The sequence below is a fragment of the Crocodylus siamensis genome, chromosome 6, assembly GCF_052110815.1.
Source record: "Crocodylus siamensis isolate JL-2025a chromosome 6, ASM5211081v1, whole genome shotgun sequence".
NCBI lineage: Eukaryota > Metazoa > Chordata > Crocodylia > Crocodylidae > Crocodylus > Crocodylus siamensis.
Window position 1 is genome coordinate 53,419,600 of NC_143400.1, and position 17,370 is coordinate 53,436,969.

The window sequence follows — 17,370 nt, forward strand, 5'->3', positions numbered from 1 at the left end:
GCCATTTTCTTTCAGTATTAAAAATCCTGGCTGTTGTAATTTAACTGTGCATGTATGCATGTGTCCAGGGCTCTCTGTGCAAGTATGCAAGTATGGAGAGTTTAGATTATAGATTGTATAGGATGGTTTGGATAGGGATGATCCTGCCTCAGGCAGGGGGTTGGACTAGGTGACCTCTGGAGGTCCCTTCCAGACCCACTTCCCTATGATTCTATGGATAACAATCACAAAGTAAGTATATACTGCAAGGAGAATGAGCAGGGATTTATGTTTGATTAATGCTACAAAGGGACTCTCAAACAAAAAAGAAAAATCAAGCCACTCTGACCTAGGGGAAATTTCATAGTTTCATAGCAGTTTAATAGTTTCATAGTTGGTACGGTCAAAAAGGACCTGAGCAGATCATCAAGTCCAACCCCCTGCCATGGACAGGAAAGAGTACTGGGCTCAAACGACCCCAGCTAGGTGATTATCTAGCCTCCTTCTGAAGACCCTCAGGGTAGGAGCGACCACCACTTCCCTTGGAAGTTGGTTCCAGCTCCTAGCCACCCTGACTGTGAAGTAGTGCTTCCTGATGTCTAGCCTGAACCTACTCTCAGTCAACTTGTGGCCGTTATTCCTAGTTACTCCTGGTAGTGCTCAGGGGAACAGGGACTCTCCTGTTCCCCGCTGGTCCCCCCCATAAGTTTATAGACGGCCATCAAATCTCCTCTCAGCCTTGGCTTGTGTAGGCTGAACAGGTTCAGGTCCCATAGCTTCTCTTTGTAGGGCCTGCCCTGCTGCCCCCAATCATGTGACTGGCCCTCCTTTAGACTCTCTCAATGCTGTCCACATCCCTCCTGAAGCACGGTACCCAGAACTGGACACAGTACTCCAACTGCGGCCTAACCAGTGTCGCATACAGGGAGAGGATCACATCCTTGGACCTTCTTGTGCTGTATCTGTGGATGCATGACAAGGTGCGATTAGCCTTACTGACTGTGTCCTCAGACTGGCAGCCCACGTTCATCCTGGAATCAACAGTGACTTCAAGATCCTTTTCTGCTTCTGCACTGATGAGAAGGGAGTTCCCCAGCTTGTAGGTATGCTGCTGGTTCTTTCTCCCTAGGTGTAGTACCCTGCACTTGTCAGTATTGTATCCCATCCTATTACCATCAGCCCACCCCTGTAACCTGTCCAGATCTAGTTCTTTCCCAACCTCAAATCTATTTGATCCACAGCATGTAAGCAAGATGCACTAGACAGATTTCTGCTTGGTGACTATGTACCATCTCAGAGCACCTTCCCAGATTCCTCCTGCCTTGGAATATATAAATATTCAACTCCTCCCATATCTGTATTTCCATAACACAAAAGGATTGACTGGAGCCCACAACACTAAAATAACCATGACAACACCACTACCAATCACAACAATGACAACAGAGACTGAAAATTTCTGTGCAAACAATTCTGAACATCCTGAAGTCTGGGTGTAATGGAGTCTCCACTGCCACATCACAGTACACCAGTCACTCTCATGGGAACATTACCCCATGCCAAAAAGGGACACCCATTTCTATACAACAGGGTAAAAAGTACTCATCTCTGAAATCCCTTTTAGATAGGGATTTCCTGCTGAATAAACATCACGGACATATCAATTCAGTATACAAGCAATCATTTCACCTTGCATTTACCCTGTGGGGGAGAACATGATCCAGAGCATAGATGCAAAGAGACAAGACACCCAATGTAGCACAGAGTTTGTACCATATCTAGGTTCTGCTGCAACACACATGACTTTGGATGCACCAGATCTACCATTCTCTTCTCTAGAACTGCTCCTGAATTTATAGCTCTCAGAAAGTTTTTTTTTTTTTTTTAAAGTGTGTAGGGTCATAACTCCACTTCCTAGGTAATAGAATTTCCTGTAGCCAAATCTGGCTACTGATAGTGACCAGATACACAGCCAAAGTCAATAACTAGACCAGGACCTGTGGAACACACCTTCAGAGGCCACAGTCTCATCTTCCCATACCTCTCCTACTTGCAATCACATAACATCCTTGTGCCAAATATAGCAAGTGCTCATAGGAAAAAGTAATATTAGAACAGACCATAATGTGATGTAGATCTAGAACCCTAGATCTGAGGGAACACTCAGTCTGGCATGGCCAAACAACTCTCCAGTGTCTGAAGGCCCACAACTTGGGAACTAGTGGGCTAACTGGTCTCTTTACAGAGCAGTTCAACTGTTTTCCCCCTACCATTACCTGTACCATAGCCAATGATACATGGTCATTCTCAAATTACAACAGTCACAGCACATGAATGCATTTAGCCAAGCATTGAACTCCCCAAGATCTGAAACAGTATGACTTCCAGGTGTGCATTCGAGCAGCTTGTGCCCAGAACAGGAAAACTGCAAATACAACATAAGGAGCCAACCACCAACACGAAGAGTCACCGCATTTGTACTTTGTTATTCAGCAGCCAAATGTATGTACCCAGTGCGGGAAGAACTAGCTCATGCAAAAAAGCTGGAACAGGGGGTGAATGACAGCTGCGATGGCACTGCAGGAAGTCAAAAGCCAACAAACATGAACAGCCTGCGTGTACTTGTTGGAGTCGTTCCACAGGAGAGCAGTCATGAGCATTCATGATCATGACAGGTCAAAGACACCAGACATCTGATCTAGGGCCATACTGCAGCTGTTGGCTGCCTGAAATCACAGAAAAGCTTCCTAGCAGCAAATGTACCACTTACAAAAAAATATCACTGGTAGCTACCCAATTGGAAAGGTGTGCACTCACAGCTCAACACACTCACTGAAGATGCCAACCACACACTGACATCAAACACTTCTCCACAGGTGTAGAGGATTGATTGATCTAGATAAGTTTAAATTGCCTTCAAACAAGATTCTGACTTGCAGTGAAATACAAGAACTTCTGTTGGTCTGCTGGGTCCTGGAGTAACTGCACCATGAAGGATCTGGCAAGGATTACAGATCAGGTGATATTGCATATCAGACACTGGAAAAAATCTACACTTGTGGTAGTGGAACGTAAGAAGTAGTCACGCTCTGTGCCAGTCAGATTAGTCCCTTGTTCCAATTTAAACAGAATCCAGAAACGCTGAGTAATCAACTCCAGTAGCACTGCTGGGAATTCCTGCTTTCCCCACCTCCCCATCTGCAAACGCACCAAATTTTCAACTGATATACAGGTGTCAAAGCTGTTCAGTGATGAAAACAACAGTGGCTTCCAGCTCCCAGTGGATCTACATGCTATCATGGAAAGGAAGATTTTAGAACCTTTCTTGACTTCAAAAGAAACTTAACAGGACTAATAACTGGGGGAGGAAGGCATGATAAAGGGAGGAGGGTAGACAACAGCACATGAACTACCAGGAGGGGCAAGGGGAGCTAGTAAAAGGCAAGAACGTAGGAAGAGAAGAAAGGAAAAGAGTAGATGAAGAACTGCAAGAAACCCAGGGAACATGAAAAAGAAAGGAACATTTCAAAAGAGATTAAGGTATAATGACAGGCTGCAACTGAAGGAAGGAGAAAGGCAGATGAGGGAGTGAGAAAAAGAAATGAGAATAAAACCCAGGAAAATCTCCAAAAGAGGGACAGCCTGTTCACTGTGGAAATTATTCTCATCAGATTATTTCTCTCCCCTACTAAACCAGCTACCATGCCAACAGTAGACTTTCCTCTGGTCTCAGCTGCTCAATCCAGAGATGACAATTTTCTAACAAAAAGATACTACACCTAATACAAGGACACTATTTTGGAGCTTCTTGTGATGGATGAAGATGAATTAATCACTGGATTGGAGATTCATGGTTGCCTAGGGACCAGTGATGATGACTGGATCACTTTTAATGTGGGCAAACAAAACAGCCTGAACTGTAATTTATAGACATACTTGGTGCTTCAAAAGGGCTGACTTCTCCAAGCTGAGGAATATGAAAATAGAAATTGATTGGGATAAAATATTTAGACAAAAAACTGTGAACCATTTAAAAAAAAAAAGAATAATGACTTACAAAGCCAAAAAACCTTGACTCCACAACTCAGAAAGAAGATAACCCTGGATTAAGACCCACACTGTTTCAGTGACAAAGTGAATGTATCAGTCTGAAAAAGGGGAAAGGAGATTGCAATCAGCATAAAATGTAAGGTGTATAAATATAGAAAGTTAATAAGGGAAAAAAATCCATAGTTGGCACAGGCAAGTTCAATTAGGAGCGGAGTTAAACCATATTAGGAAAAAAAGAAATCCTAACAAGACTAGAGACCTCCTTTACTAGACAGATGGCAAAAATGATAAATACTACTATTCTGTATTTGGGAAGAACAGGATAAGGAAGTATGTTTGAGTTCATTACTAACTAATAGGCAGACAAGGTACAACCAGCACCGTAGTAACTAATGTGGATGCTAAACAATGTTTGCTAGGTATAACAGTTTTTAAATCAGCAGAGGCAAATAACTGGCATCCAAATGTCCTAAAACAACTTGCTAAGCTCTCTAGGCCTGTGATGTTCATTCTTCATAAACCTTGGAATACCAGGAAAATTTCAAAAGACTAGGAGTGCCAATATTCTGCCAGTGTTACACAAGGGATGGCCTGCACGATGACAGACCATTAGCTTGAAATCCATTTTAGCCAAAATAATGGAAAAGTTGGCACAAGTTTTAACTAATAAAGAATTAAAGGATAAAATATAATTAATACTAATCAACATAATGTTATGGATGACAGATTATGTCAAACAAATTTGATTTCATGTTTTGATGAGAGTACCAGTTTGCTTGATAAAGGTAACTGTGTAAAAGGACTACAGTCTTGCAAGCCATATGGCTTAGCACCACACACTGCTCTGAATGAAAAAATTACCACATTATAATATCCATATAGCTCACATTAAATGGATTAAGCACTAGCTAGCTAACAGACCTCAAAAAACAATCAGGTTGTTGCTAATGGAGTTTCACAGAGATACGTTCTAGGCTTGACGCTATTCAAATTTCCTCAATGATCTGCATATAAATATAAAAGATGTAATAAAAGTAAAGGACACGTAAATAGTGAGAACCAGGCACTCTCTAATACAGAATGATTTGGTTTGTTTGGTAGGCTAACCCCGCTCAAACAAAATGAGCTTTAATACAGGAAAATGAGAAGTTTTACACCTGTGAGTAGAGTCCAGACTGCATCTACAGAATGGAGTATCTTGAAAAGCAGTGACTGAAAAAGGTTTAGGGATCATAATGGTAAAAGGTGAGCGTCTTACAGATCCTTGGATGAATCAACAGGCAAAAAGTGAGTAGAAATACAGCGGTAAAGCCCACACTTGAATACTGTATCCAATTCTCTCATCCACAAAGAGAATCATAGACAATGAGGGTTGGAAGGGACCTTAGGAGGTCACATCTAGTCCAACCCCCTGCTCTGAAGTCCAAAGCAGAACCAGCCCCAACTGGATCATCTCACCCAAGCCTCTGTCAAGCTAGGTCTTAAAACCCCCCGAGGATGGAGATTCCACAAGCGCTCTGCGTAACCTGTCCCAGTGTTTCATCACGCTCCTAGTGATAAAGTGATTTCCTTGTATCTAACCTAAACTTCCCTTGCTGCATGTTAAACAGGATTTTGAAAAATAGGAAAAGAAGCAGAAGAGAGCCACAGAAATGGTCCAAGAGCTAGAAAAATGTCTTCTATTAAGAGATTTAAATAGCTCATTATATGTTTAATTTATCAACGAGAACAATGAGGTGACATGACTGTAATCTGTAAGTACCTTTATGGGGAGAACATACAGAGTACTAAAAACCTATTTAGTGATAACAGGCATAGCAAGAGCCAAAATCTGGAAACTAAAAACTAATTAAAATAAGAATGAAGACACACTTAAAAAAACCCAGTGAGGGTGATTAACTACTGCAAAAAATCTACTAACAAGCTGTAGATTCTCCTGGTGTCTTCAAATCAAGACTACCTTTCTGGAAGATATTATTTAAACACAGATTACTGGGCTCAATCCAGGGGTAACTGGTTGAAATGCAATGGCCTGCGTCATACAGGAGGTCAGACTACGTGATGCAATGATCCTTTCTGCCCTATATCATATGAATCAATGACAGACCTGTCAATTATGGAAAACAACGGGAAGTCCTTTATGCAGTGGTTTTCAAATTATTTTGATATTGCAACTTCCCTTCCATCTACCCAGGATCCAGTTGAAAAATCCTAAAGGTATCCTGACAACTAAAAACCAATGCTGGTATAATAACTCTGAAGAACTACCCGCAAAACTTTTACAGATCAGGAGGAAAATCTGCAGGGCACGGGGGATTAAACTCCTGCTTCCCCACTTACCCTCAAGCCTAGGTTAGGGCGAAATGGAAAACCTGATTTATGAAAAGAAAAAAAATCAGTTGAAGGCAAATTTCATTCTCATCTCCATAGCTTAGTTAACTATTACAAAGGTGGGACTTTCAACAGTGCTAAAACCCAAGAGAGGGCATCAGAGTAATCACTCACAACGTCATGCAATAAAGACTTTTGTAGGAAACTACTGTCAGAAACACTTCTGTCAAACACTGTCTTTCTCCATTGAGTGTATAAAGCCAGCAAAAAGTATTGCCTTTGATTTTTAACTCATTCTGACATTATTGCACAGCTTTGACGTGTTTGTATATTAAAGCAGGCACAAATTCTTCTTTTAAAAATCTTGGTTTCTGGATAAAAAAAGGAAGTAATTTTTGGAAGAGTGATAACCAATTTAATTTCTCTTTTGCAATAAAGGCTAGGTCTAGCTGTCCTACACCTTTAATTATGGGAAAGTTTCAGTCTCCAAAATATCATGTGCAGATGTGGCAACTACCCAGAAGATTTTTTTTTAACATAAAAAAGATAAGACATGGAAGTAATTTGAAGGGCAGTTTCATAAGAGCATCTGTAACAGGATTATTTCCCTGAGGTTGCTCTATATATTTTTCAGGATTTAAAATGCTCCAAGAGCCCTCTTAATATGAGGATGAGTAGTTAGCCTATGGCAAAAGAAATCCTAGATCAATGTTTGCATAGGTAGGATGTTCACTGTGATGCATATAAAGAAGCCATTCCGGTGAAGTTCCAGAATCTGAAATTCTGAATTCACTCTCAGACTTGCAGTGGCTATAAAAACACATCGCAAATCCCCAAAATATATTTTTCTTCCATGGTGAATTGTTTCCTTTAAACAAGAAGATGTGTACCTAAACAGTTTACCAGAAGGCTCTTTAAATTCTCCAGATTATTAAAGGGTGTTAATGACTTGAGGGTGCCAATGGCCCCTGCTTGCAAGGGTAGCTAAATAAAAAGTGAATGTGACACATCCACAAGTTAGGACCACTAGAAATCAGAGGCACAGTCTTTCGATTACTGCTCTAGTTATACATAGCACTATCAGGTCTTTTGGTCATAGCTGAGAGAAAGCTTCTAGAATTTTTATTCTTTGATTCTTGTTTCTCTGAAAAAAAACTTGCTGCCCCTGCTGTTTCTATAAGAGGTAAAGGTACCATCAAAGAAGGTCTGAACTTTCACAGAACTAAAGTAATGAGTGACTGATACAGACTCGTCAGTAAAATCCAGTATCTTCCCTCTCAGCCATCTAGTTTGAAGCCTGGGGTACCCTGAGTGAACAGAGGTCCTTCACAGCCCACCTGAAAGGTGCTGACACTCCCTAGCGTGGGACTGAAAATTTTCTACCCTCCATGTTCACACAGGACATCACTACTACCCGTCTGTAAGCCTCTCTCACTTCCCTTTGTGGGATGCCAGCAGGCTCAAACAAACAGCTCACACTTCTAGACACTGTACTCTTTTCAAAATCCAGTTGGGACAAACATCCATAGATAGACCATTAAGTTACCCAACAGGCTTCCCAAAGTGTCTGGTATCAATGGCGATCAATGCTGTCCCTGCTCTACAATGAGTTGGCTCTACAGGGAAGATGCAATGCTTTCCAACAACAACAACAAAAAAAAACCTTTTTGCCCAAAGAGCAGGCTCCCAGAGAGCCTACTTTGGAGTATGGCCAAGAGAGTTACGGGAGACCAGAAACTTCTAAAATGCGACTGGAGAGATAAAGAGAGGAAGAGACCTATAAAAGGAAGCAGTCCAAAGAAACTAATAGCTGGCTTGAGTTCCAGATGCCAGGGAGGGAAGAATTCAGAATAACCTTGATAAACTGGAGAAATGGTTCAAAATTAATCAATAGCCTAAAATTCATTAAAGACATGTGCAAACCCCTGCTCTTTGGATGGAACAATCACATGATAAAATACAGATTGGAAACGACTGGCTAGGCAGAAAAGGCCGAGCCGGGCCGGGCCGGGGAGGGGAGGGAGGGAGGGAGGGGGTTATAATGGATGATAAACTGAATAAACCAAAAGTGTGTTCTGTTGAGAGAGAGAGAGAGAGCGAGCAAGCGAGAGAAAGCAAGCAAGTAACATCACATTAGCAGGAGTATAATTTGCGAGTCAAGGAAAATGACCTTCCTACTCTATTCAGCACTGGTGATGCCTTACCTGGAGTCTGTTGCCAGTTTTGGACACCACACTTCAAAGAAGAGATGGACAACACAGAGTCCAGCACAGAGCAGCAAGAAGATCAGAAGTTTGGGAAACATGATTTAAAATGGAGATCTGGAAGAACTGGGATTATTTAATCTGGAAGAAAAGACTTGGAGCATTTGATAAAAGCCTTCAAATACCCAAAGGGTGGTTATACTGAGGATAGTGACAGATTATCACTGTGGCCTCAAAGAATAGGACAAGGAACAATACAGTCTTAAGTCTGAGCAAGGAAAATTTAGGTTGGACACAGGGAAGAACTTACTCCCTGCGAGAGCTGTTTAAGCAGTGAACAGGCCACCCAGAGAGGTGAAATCTTTACTCCTGGAAGTTTTTTAAGAGCAGTGGTGCTCAACTTCCAGCCCACAAGCCACATGCAGCCTGTGAAGCTGGTGTGAATGGCCCATCACTAGCATGTCAGTGCACTTGAATATTCTTGCCACTTGTCCCTTCCATTCCCCTCCCACCAAATTCAGTGACAGGGGAAAGGAGGGTATGAATAGCACTGGCATTCACATGTGCTGACATGCCAGTAAGCTCAATCCACTGCTGCTTGTCCTGTCTATTCCCTGCTACTGAATTCAGTGGGGGAGGCAAATGGCAGTGATGCTCAGTCCTGGGCTCTGGAGCACCGCAACAACTTTGGCAGCTGCAGAGAACCCAAGAAAAAAAAAGTTAGTTCAAAGAAAGCCCCACTGCTCTGGGGCAGATCACAGCCCCATTTCTGCTGTGCTGCCAAAACATATCACTCTCCCTTCAGGAGGCAATGGCACTGGGAAGTACAGGGAGCCAAGGTAAGGTACAGAGCTGCCAGCTGGGCAATCTCCATCTGTCACCTGAAAGAATTCTTTAATTATTTGGTGTGATATTAAGGCTGGTCTTATCATCTCTGTAACGATTCTAAAGTTTAACCAGCTTTATAAAATTTTAAATAATGCTAAAGAATATTGAACATTATTAATAATCCTAAAATTACTGAAAGTGTGCATTTTTCTTTCTAATATTACTTAAAATACTTGAGATTGTACTGTACCGAAGTACAGAAATATAATGCCTTTCTATGTGGCCCTCAGCCTATTTCCAATTTAAATGTTTGGTCTACTTGTAAAAAAAGATTGAACACCACTGGGTTAGACAAACACTTGTCTAGGATGGTTTAGGCAGGGATGATTCTGCCTTAAATAAGGGGCTGGACTAGATGATCTCATGAAGTTCCCTCCATCCCTACTTTTCTATGAGTTGATGGAGAATAGCTGGAGGCCATACTCCATGGACATAGGTAAGAAATGAATGGAAAGGTGAGAGACTTTACATCTCCCTTTGGAAATAAAGATTCTGTGATGTCTGGCATGGATTTTAGAAATTTCAGAACTTCAACAGAATATGACTACTTAATGCTGAAGGATGGGGAAAATGTTACAGGTATAAAAAAGCACTGTATTGATGGAACTGAGGAAAACATTCAACCCTGGAGGAAGAATGAAGGGTTACCTAACTATTTTGTATGACCTTAAAAGAAAAGGCCGGACTCTCTGACCATAAGGAACAGTACCAAAACTATACAAAGGCAAACTCTACCTCCAAAAGAGAAACTGGGAAGTGATAATAAAGAGGTCAGAGAACACACTACACTACTGATCTAAAAGACTTGCTGTTCTGAAAAGGTCTGCTTGCATGTGGCCTGAACCTGGCTGGCGGACCAGTCTTTGCTGTCCCTGATGAAGACTAGAATACAGTTTTTTTCCAAGGGGAAACCCTAAAGTTCATGCTGAGAGAAGCAGTTCTTTGCAAGCTTGTGATTTTGTCCTCCCACAGCTGAAGACGGTGCCAACTACAATGTAAGTGGGAATAAGGGTATGTTACTACACCACTTGCAGTTCCTATTCTTGGTTAAACTGTGGCCTAGGAAGAAAGGGAGGTTCTTCCTGTTGACAGGAAATGCAGAGGTGCCCTTCCAAATCAGTTTCTGCAAGCGCTAAACGGAAGTGCTTCCTGAATTTCATAGCCTTCCTAGCCAGCTCAGATGCCAGAGTGATGAAAACTTTTGAGAAGACATGAAGTGGAGAGCAGCTGTAGAGAACATACCTTTCAGGATGTTTGGAAAGAAAGACAAAAGGTCAAGATCAAGGAAAATGGTTCCTCTCTAGATATACAGGCTGTTCCTGTATTCTGTACAGTAGGTAAAAAAAAGGCATTTGAAAGCTTGCTTGAGAAGCTAAGTGAATAGGAAGTTTTCTTCAAATGGCTAGAACCAACTGAGAGATCTCTCCTGCCTCTTTCATGATTGAAGTAGAGGAGCAGCCCCACTGCTGGAATAGAGTCACTTTATATGTGAAAAAGGATAAAAAAATGCATGAAATCAGAGTAATAACTGAAATAAGTTTGGGAAATAAAGGCCTAAGAGGCAATATAGTGATACAGTGAAAAAAAACCCACTACGGCTATAAAATAGACTGCATTTGTTCCAAGAGAAAACATTTTGTCCTACAACCCTATAGACATACAAAATCATTGTCACACTTCAAGATCTGGCCTGACCCCATAGGATAAAATGTGCTATCATTTTTTCCCAGGATATTGCAGTGTGTCCCAGTAAGATTATCACAGGTCATTCCCTAACAAGCTGGCCAGGGTGGTGGGCCAAAGCACACATCTACTGGCAGGGGAACAGCAATGCAACTTAGAAGGGCCATGTGTGTAAAGGACTGTAGCTTACCTGTTTTGATCTGGGTTAAAACTTAGGAAAATCAGGACCATGTCAAATGTGACATCTATTTACAGCATAGGAGGATGGGTAGCGCAGAGGAGAGTGCCCACCTTTGTTCTGAAGACAAAGAAGAGGAGGAAGAACCTAACAGCATGATGACAAACACTGAGGAGCAACATAAGAGGGAAAGAAGAGAAATCCCTCCGGCCAAAGCAAAAAAGAAAAAATCTGTAACTAATTTGGGGAGTGGAAAGGAAAAGAAAAGAAGAGACATTTCTCATTCTTGTATCTCTTCACAAAACCCCCCAGCAGCAATCTTCCACAGAGGGTTTGCTCTGCCCATAGCAGTGGAGGCAGGAGCAGAGCTATTTGTCAGGAGAAACACTCAGCCATAAATCTGGGCCCGCAGGGAGCACTCCAGAAAAGTCTTTCCCAGCTGTAATTAACATTAGTAGTAACAGTTAATGGAGGAAGGGTGGAACAAGGAGAAAAGGCTTTAATATTAAAGAACCAGCAGACACAGAAGAGAAACAGTCCTCTGATATTTTTTACACCTAAGGGGATGTTTGAATTGCTGGGTGAGCTTCCCAGAGGGTAAAATTTACAGATCCTTCCTTTCTCAAGTGAAAAGCCTGCTTATCATCTATTGCTAGAAGGGAACAAGGAATCCCAATAAGCAATATCAAGGGAGGCCAAAAGTTAAAATACAAAGTCCAAAGCAATTATTGGAATAAGTTATTGATTCCATGGGACCTTCCTCTCCACCAGCATACATGGGACTTGCCTGTTCATGCTGTGTCAAAAGAAAGAATTATCCCAGTTTCATAATACCCGGTAAAGTGTGACTTTTCAACCATGTAGTAATGCCACCTCTCTTTTGTGGTCAGCTGCGCCCTTTCAGTGTAAAATGCAGTGACATATCCTGCATGTTTAATGCCCTTGGGAAGGGAAAGGCCTTTGGCTTTGTGTGTTGCACAGAGACAGGCCGTGATGTGCTAATGCATAAATGTGATGTCTTTGAAACTGTAGAATTTACATTTACATTAAGGCTGGAAAGCAACTACCCTGAGGTCCTGCTAGATTCAATCTATTTGTAGCTCAGGTCTAGCTTCCTCATCACAATCTCTTCTGTGTGGTTGCATTCAGCCAAAAATCATTCCAAGAAGTGTTAAAGGAACATTTAGGTTGCAACACCAAACACTAAAAAAAAAGCCAGGAAATATTAGAATTCATGTTTTCTGCGCACCATTAATTCAGCCCCATTCTGTGCCTGCATGATGGAATTACGTAATTAAAAATGATTGTGCCATTGCTTTCACAGAATGTGCATCTCACCCATTATTCAGGATGATTTTCTTTGGGGGAACATGCAAATGTTTTTTTTTCCATGTATACTGGGTTATCTGGTTCATTTTAACATAAATATATATAAACAAAACTAAACCTTTCTCTGTCTTATCTGGGACGCTTTGAAGTCTAGGGTTTCTAACAGAAGCTTTCCAAAATACAGCTAATTTTGTAGTCTAGGCAATTAGGCCACATTCCAATCATTTTTAGGGTAGCATGATTTGTAACACTGGTATCTTTCTTTTTTTCTTTTTTTTTTAAACCTTTACAGCTCAGTTCTTACACTAGCTTTTTCCCTGTTCAGGAAGTTCATGTTAAATTACTTAAATTAATCATGCTGCTGGGTTTTTGGCTGTAGCCATGTTGGCCTAAGGACATAGGCAGGCAAGGTTTTTTAAGTAGATGTGATATATTTTATTAGACCAACTGAGTAGTTGGAAAAAAGTTCTTAGCAAGCATCCTGCCACACTTTTAGCTTCTCTCATTCCTTGGAGTCTCAGAACAGCAGAGACTTCCTATACCTGAGGAAGGGTGATTGCACCCAGAAACTTGCTAAGAACTTTTTTCCAACTACTCAGTTCATCTAATAAAAGATATCACATCTACCCAAAGAACCTTGCCTTAATTAAATCATTTTATTCAAGCTTTCAGATAGATTTCAAAGCACTTCGCAAATGAGGGCAAATTAAATTATCCTCCTTTTATCAACAGGGAAAAAGAGCCAAAGATGTAAGAAAACCTAAGATGCAACCCAGGTCATAGCAGAGCTGGCAACAGGGTACACCACTTCTGTCTCTAAATCTAATACCCTAGCTCATCATCAAGCACACCATTTAAACACTATACAGAGATACTGGCTGCATTGAGTGCTGTCCAAATTAACATTTACTGTTTACAGTATGATGACTTGTGTTAAAGGTTTTGGGGATTTTTTTTGGTGGGGGGCAGGGGATAGAGAGGGTTGTCTCAGCATATCTAAATTAAAAGCAAACTCGGCTCCACTGGTGATCTTACTCTTCCCTGAAGAGCTGCATCAGACCACCACAACCCAGTGGAGTTCTCTGTGGCATTCGGTAAAAGGCATATCCAGGGCACATGCCTCCAATAACCTGCAGCATGGACCCCCAAACTCCTGCTTTTTCAAAGAAACCATACAGGCTCTCCCTCAAGCCCATTGCCAGGCTCTCACAGGCCTTCCATGCTGTGACAGAGAACAGCTGGCCTCTCTCAGGGCAGAACAGGCATGCATCCATCCATGGCAGTGGCACACAAACTTTTTACACTCAAGGTACCCTTTAATAGACTCAAGATTTCCCTTGGAAAATGCCAGTTCTTGGTTTTCACTTCCTTTTCTGACTACAGAAAAAAACAGAGCCAATTTTTCTGTTGCAAAGAACTCAGAAAGACTGACCACACCAGGTCAGAATGGTTTTAAAGCTATGGATTCCTATTTAAAATCCCTTGTTTTTAATCTTGTAAATCATGTTTGAACACTTCACAGTGATAATGCTTCATGGCACCCTTCAGCACCCTTGAAAGCATCTCAAGGCACCCCAGGGTGCCACAACACCCTGGTTGAGAATCACTGTACTATGAAATGCTAGTTTTGTATTGCACCAGCAGTTTCATCTGTCCTGTGACAATAAGTAAAACGCTATTAAACTCAACTTGGCACCTGACAGACAGAATGGCTGGTGTGTTTAAAACATGTGAGCTGACTCTATTCATCCTAAAGCTTTCTGAAACAACTCTTTTTCACAGGGTAGATTAAGTTTAGAGTCCTATATAAGGTGACAGAGAAGGCAAAGCAGCTCCAAAGGGCAGAGCACCCACACACATGCCACATACCCTCTACCAATCTCAAATTTAATTCATAGTATGCAAGAGAGAGTCACTGAGGATTTATGAAACAAGAAATTCTAGTCCCCTAAGTTAAAAACTCCAGCCCTAACCACAACCCTGATTAACCACAGTGCTGGGGCTGGGGCAAGAATAGTATTCTTTGCGTGAAGGGTCTTTCCCTTGAGAATTTCAGACTGAAATATAGATTGGAACAGAGGTGTAACAAGCAATTTTTGCATTCTGGGTAGCAGCAATGGCCAGGCAATTAGCAACCAACACCACCAATCTTGTACTGCCTCTAAATCCATGTGGGCTGGTGCCCTGGTTGCCTATCCCTAGTTACACTACTGGACTGGAATATTTCTTAGTATAGTCACTCCAAAGGCTCCTCACAAAAACAACTGACATTTTCTACATTATGCACATGCCCATGTACTAATTTCACACAGTGTTTGCGTCGCAATGAAAAAGCAAAGGAACAAGATTTTTCAGCAAACATATGCACAGATAATAAGGATACTTGGGTCTTATGGAAATATTCCATTGTTCTTATATCCCTATAGATTACACAGCTATTAACCAATTTATCTCCTTTTCATAATGCCTAAAATTAATCTGTTCCTGCAATTCAGATGGGGAGCTGCTATTTAACAAAAACAAGAGATTAATCATGGAACTTCTCATGGAGAAACTGCATAATTAATCACACAGTACTCTCAAAATTTTTTTAAAGTTCTAGGAACTTTAAAGCCTTAATTTATTTTAAGTCAACCTGTTCTCCAAGCCTAACTGGATGAACAGCCACCTCAAGAGGATATTATAAATCAGTGGAGAGTCCACAAGAAATGGGAAGAAGGACAGATCAGGAAAGCAACTTGTGTGCTGGAGGTTCAGAACAAAAGAAGAAAGTGAGAATTGCCAGAAGTCAAGCTGATTCAGACCTAACAAAAGGTGTTTAAAAAAAACACAGAAAAAGGTTCTTCAGGCACATAAAGAAAACAAGGAAAGACGAAGTGATACCACTATGCAGTGAGGATGGGATAGAGATTAAAAATAATCCAAGCATGGCCAAAAAACTAAATGAATACTTCACCTCAGTTTTCAGTGAGAAGGATAATGTTGAATATGGGGCAAAGGCAAGATAAGAATTGTGAATGATAGTAAAGAAATGGAAACAACCACAAGCAAAGCTCCAGAAAAGGTCAAAAAGCTTAATGTGCTTCAGTCTGCACTGATAATCTCCATCCTAGATTAAATGAAAGAACTGGCACAGGAAATGGTAGGTTTAGCTACAAGTATTCTAAATAAATCTACCAAGATGGGAATGGTACCATAGTATTAGGAAATAAACATGTAAGACTTTGATTTAAGAAGAGGAGGAATGAAGGTGATCCTGACAGTTACTGTTCTGTTAGTGACCTCGGTAACATGCAAGGCTTTAAAACAAATTTTGAAGGAAAGTAACTAGACTCACAGTAATGAAAAAGTGGGATAAAACACAATGTGGATTTTGAATTCATCAGAACTCAGCTATTGTTACGTTCACTGCAAACTACATTGTTAAGCTACTACAAAAGGGCACAAAATCCATTTTAAACATTACTAACATACAAGAAGACTGGGAAGTGACCCACTGCTTTCCCATCTTTTCATATACCTGGAAAGACTATTTTGCAGAAAACTGACCTACTTGACCTTGGGCCTGTTAAATGTTATTTGCATTGTTGCCATAGTCAAAATACAAACCACTTCTCGTACCTGGTCATTTTTCCAGGTGCACTGAAAGCCCATATCCTCTTGGTTTGTTGCACATATGCTTCCTCTTCAGGTCAGATAAACCAAACTGCTCTTTGAAGCTGCACTGAGTATGATCTCCAAGGCAGTCCAAACTTGAAGTCTTCTCTCTAGAAACAACACCGGAAAGAAAACTCAGTATCTGGTTTAACAAAAATGGACCTGAATGGACTTTTTCTCAAAGGCAAAAACACTTAGTTTTTGAGAGTACACAGCAGCCAAGCCAGTGTGCAATTGTTTCATCTCTCTGCTCCATGCATGCGGTAAGTAAATGAAAAAGAGGGAAAATTACTGTGGTGTAGCTTCACTTACTATGGGTTAGGAATGAATAGGTGAAACAATTACACCAGCTTCAGCTGCTTTGTATTAAATCCTTTCACACATTTTAGATCAATACAAGTACCATATTTATCTGAATCCAAGATGAGGTTTTACCCTGCATTTAACTTAGGGGAAGCACCCTTTGTCTTGGACTTGAGTACAAGGTAGTAGTGGGGCACGTGGCTGATGAAGCTCCATCCCCAACCCCAGCCCAAACCCCAGGTTGGGGTCTGACCCACAGCTGCTTTCTGCCCCCTCTGCTTCCCTGTCTACCTTCCCCGCTATCTCTCCCCCCTCCTGCAGTCTCTACCCTCCAACCTGCCTGCTAGCCACTACTGCCACTGTTACCAAGCCAGTCTGGGGCTAGAGCAACAACACGCTCCTTTCCCCAGGCTGGAGCAGGGCTGCAGCCATGCTGGATCTAGAGCCAGAGGGTAAGTAGCGTCAGGTGTCGGGTGGCAGGGGAAGAACTGGCAGGCAGGCAGAGCGGAAGGCAGGGAAGGGAGCAGGGTCCTCTCCCCATTGCTTTCCCCACTACTGCAGTAGGGCGGACAACTTTTAAGATAAATAAATTAGATTCTACACATGAAAAATTATTATCATTTATACATTTTCCACATATAAAATCTAATTATTGGAGATAAATTCCGAGTTGTCTTGGTTTGGGAAAACACGATATTTTGTCTGACTATGCCCCAAGATCCATACAGAAGATAGCAGTGCATACATAATGCCAAGAGTATGACCATC

The 17,370-nt window shown here is 41.4% G+C and overlaps 1 protein-coding gene across 2 annotated transcripts in view; it reads right to left on the reverse strand.

Moving 5' to 3' along the window:
- Positions 1–17,370, reverse strand: part of MAP3K13 (mitogen-activated protein kinase kinase kinase 13) — a 118,563-nt gene that overhangs the window by 60,544 nt on the left and 40,649 nt on the right. For both annotated transcript variants that reach the window (XM_090051505.1, XM_090051506.1), the window contains one exon: positions 16,264–16,409. The gene's annotated coding sequence lies outside the window, so the exon portion shown is untranslated. The remainder of the gene's footprint in view (positions 1–16,263; positions 16,410–17,370) is intronic.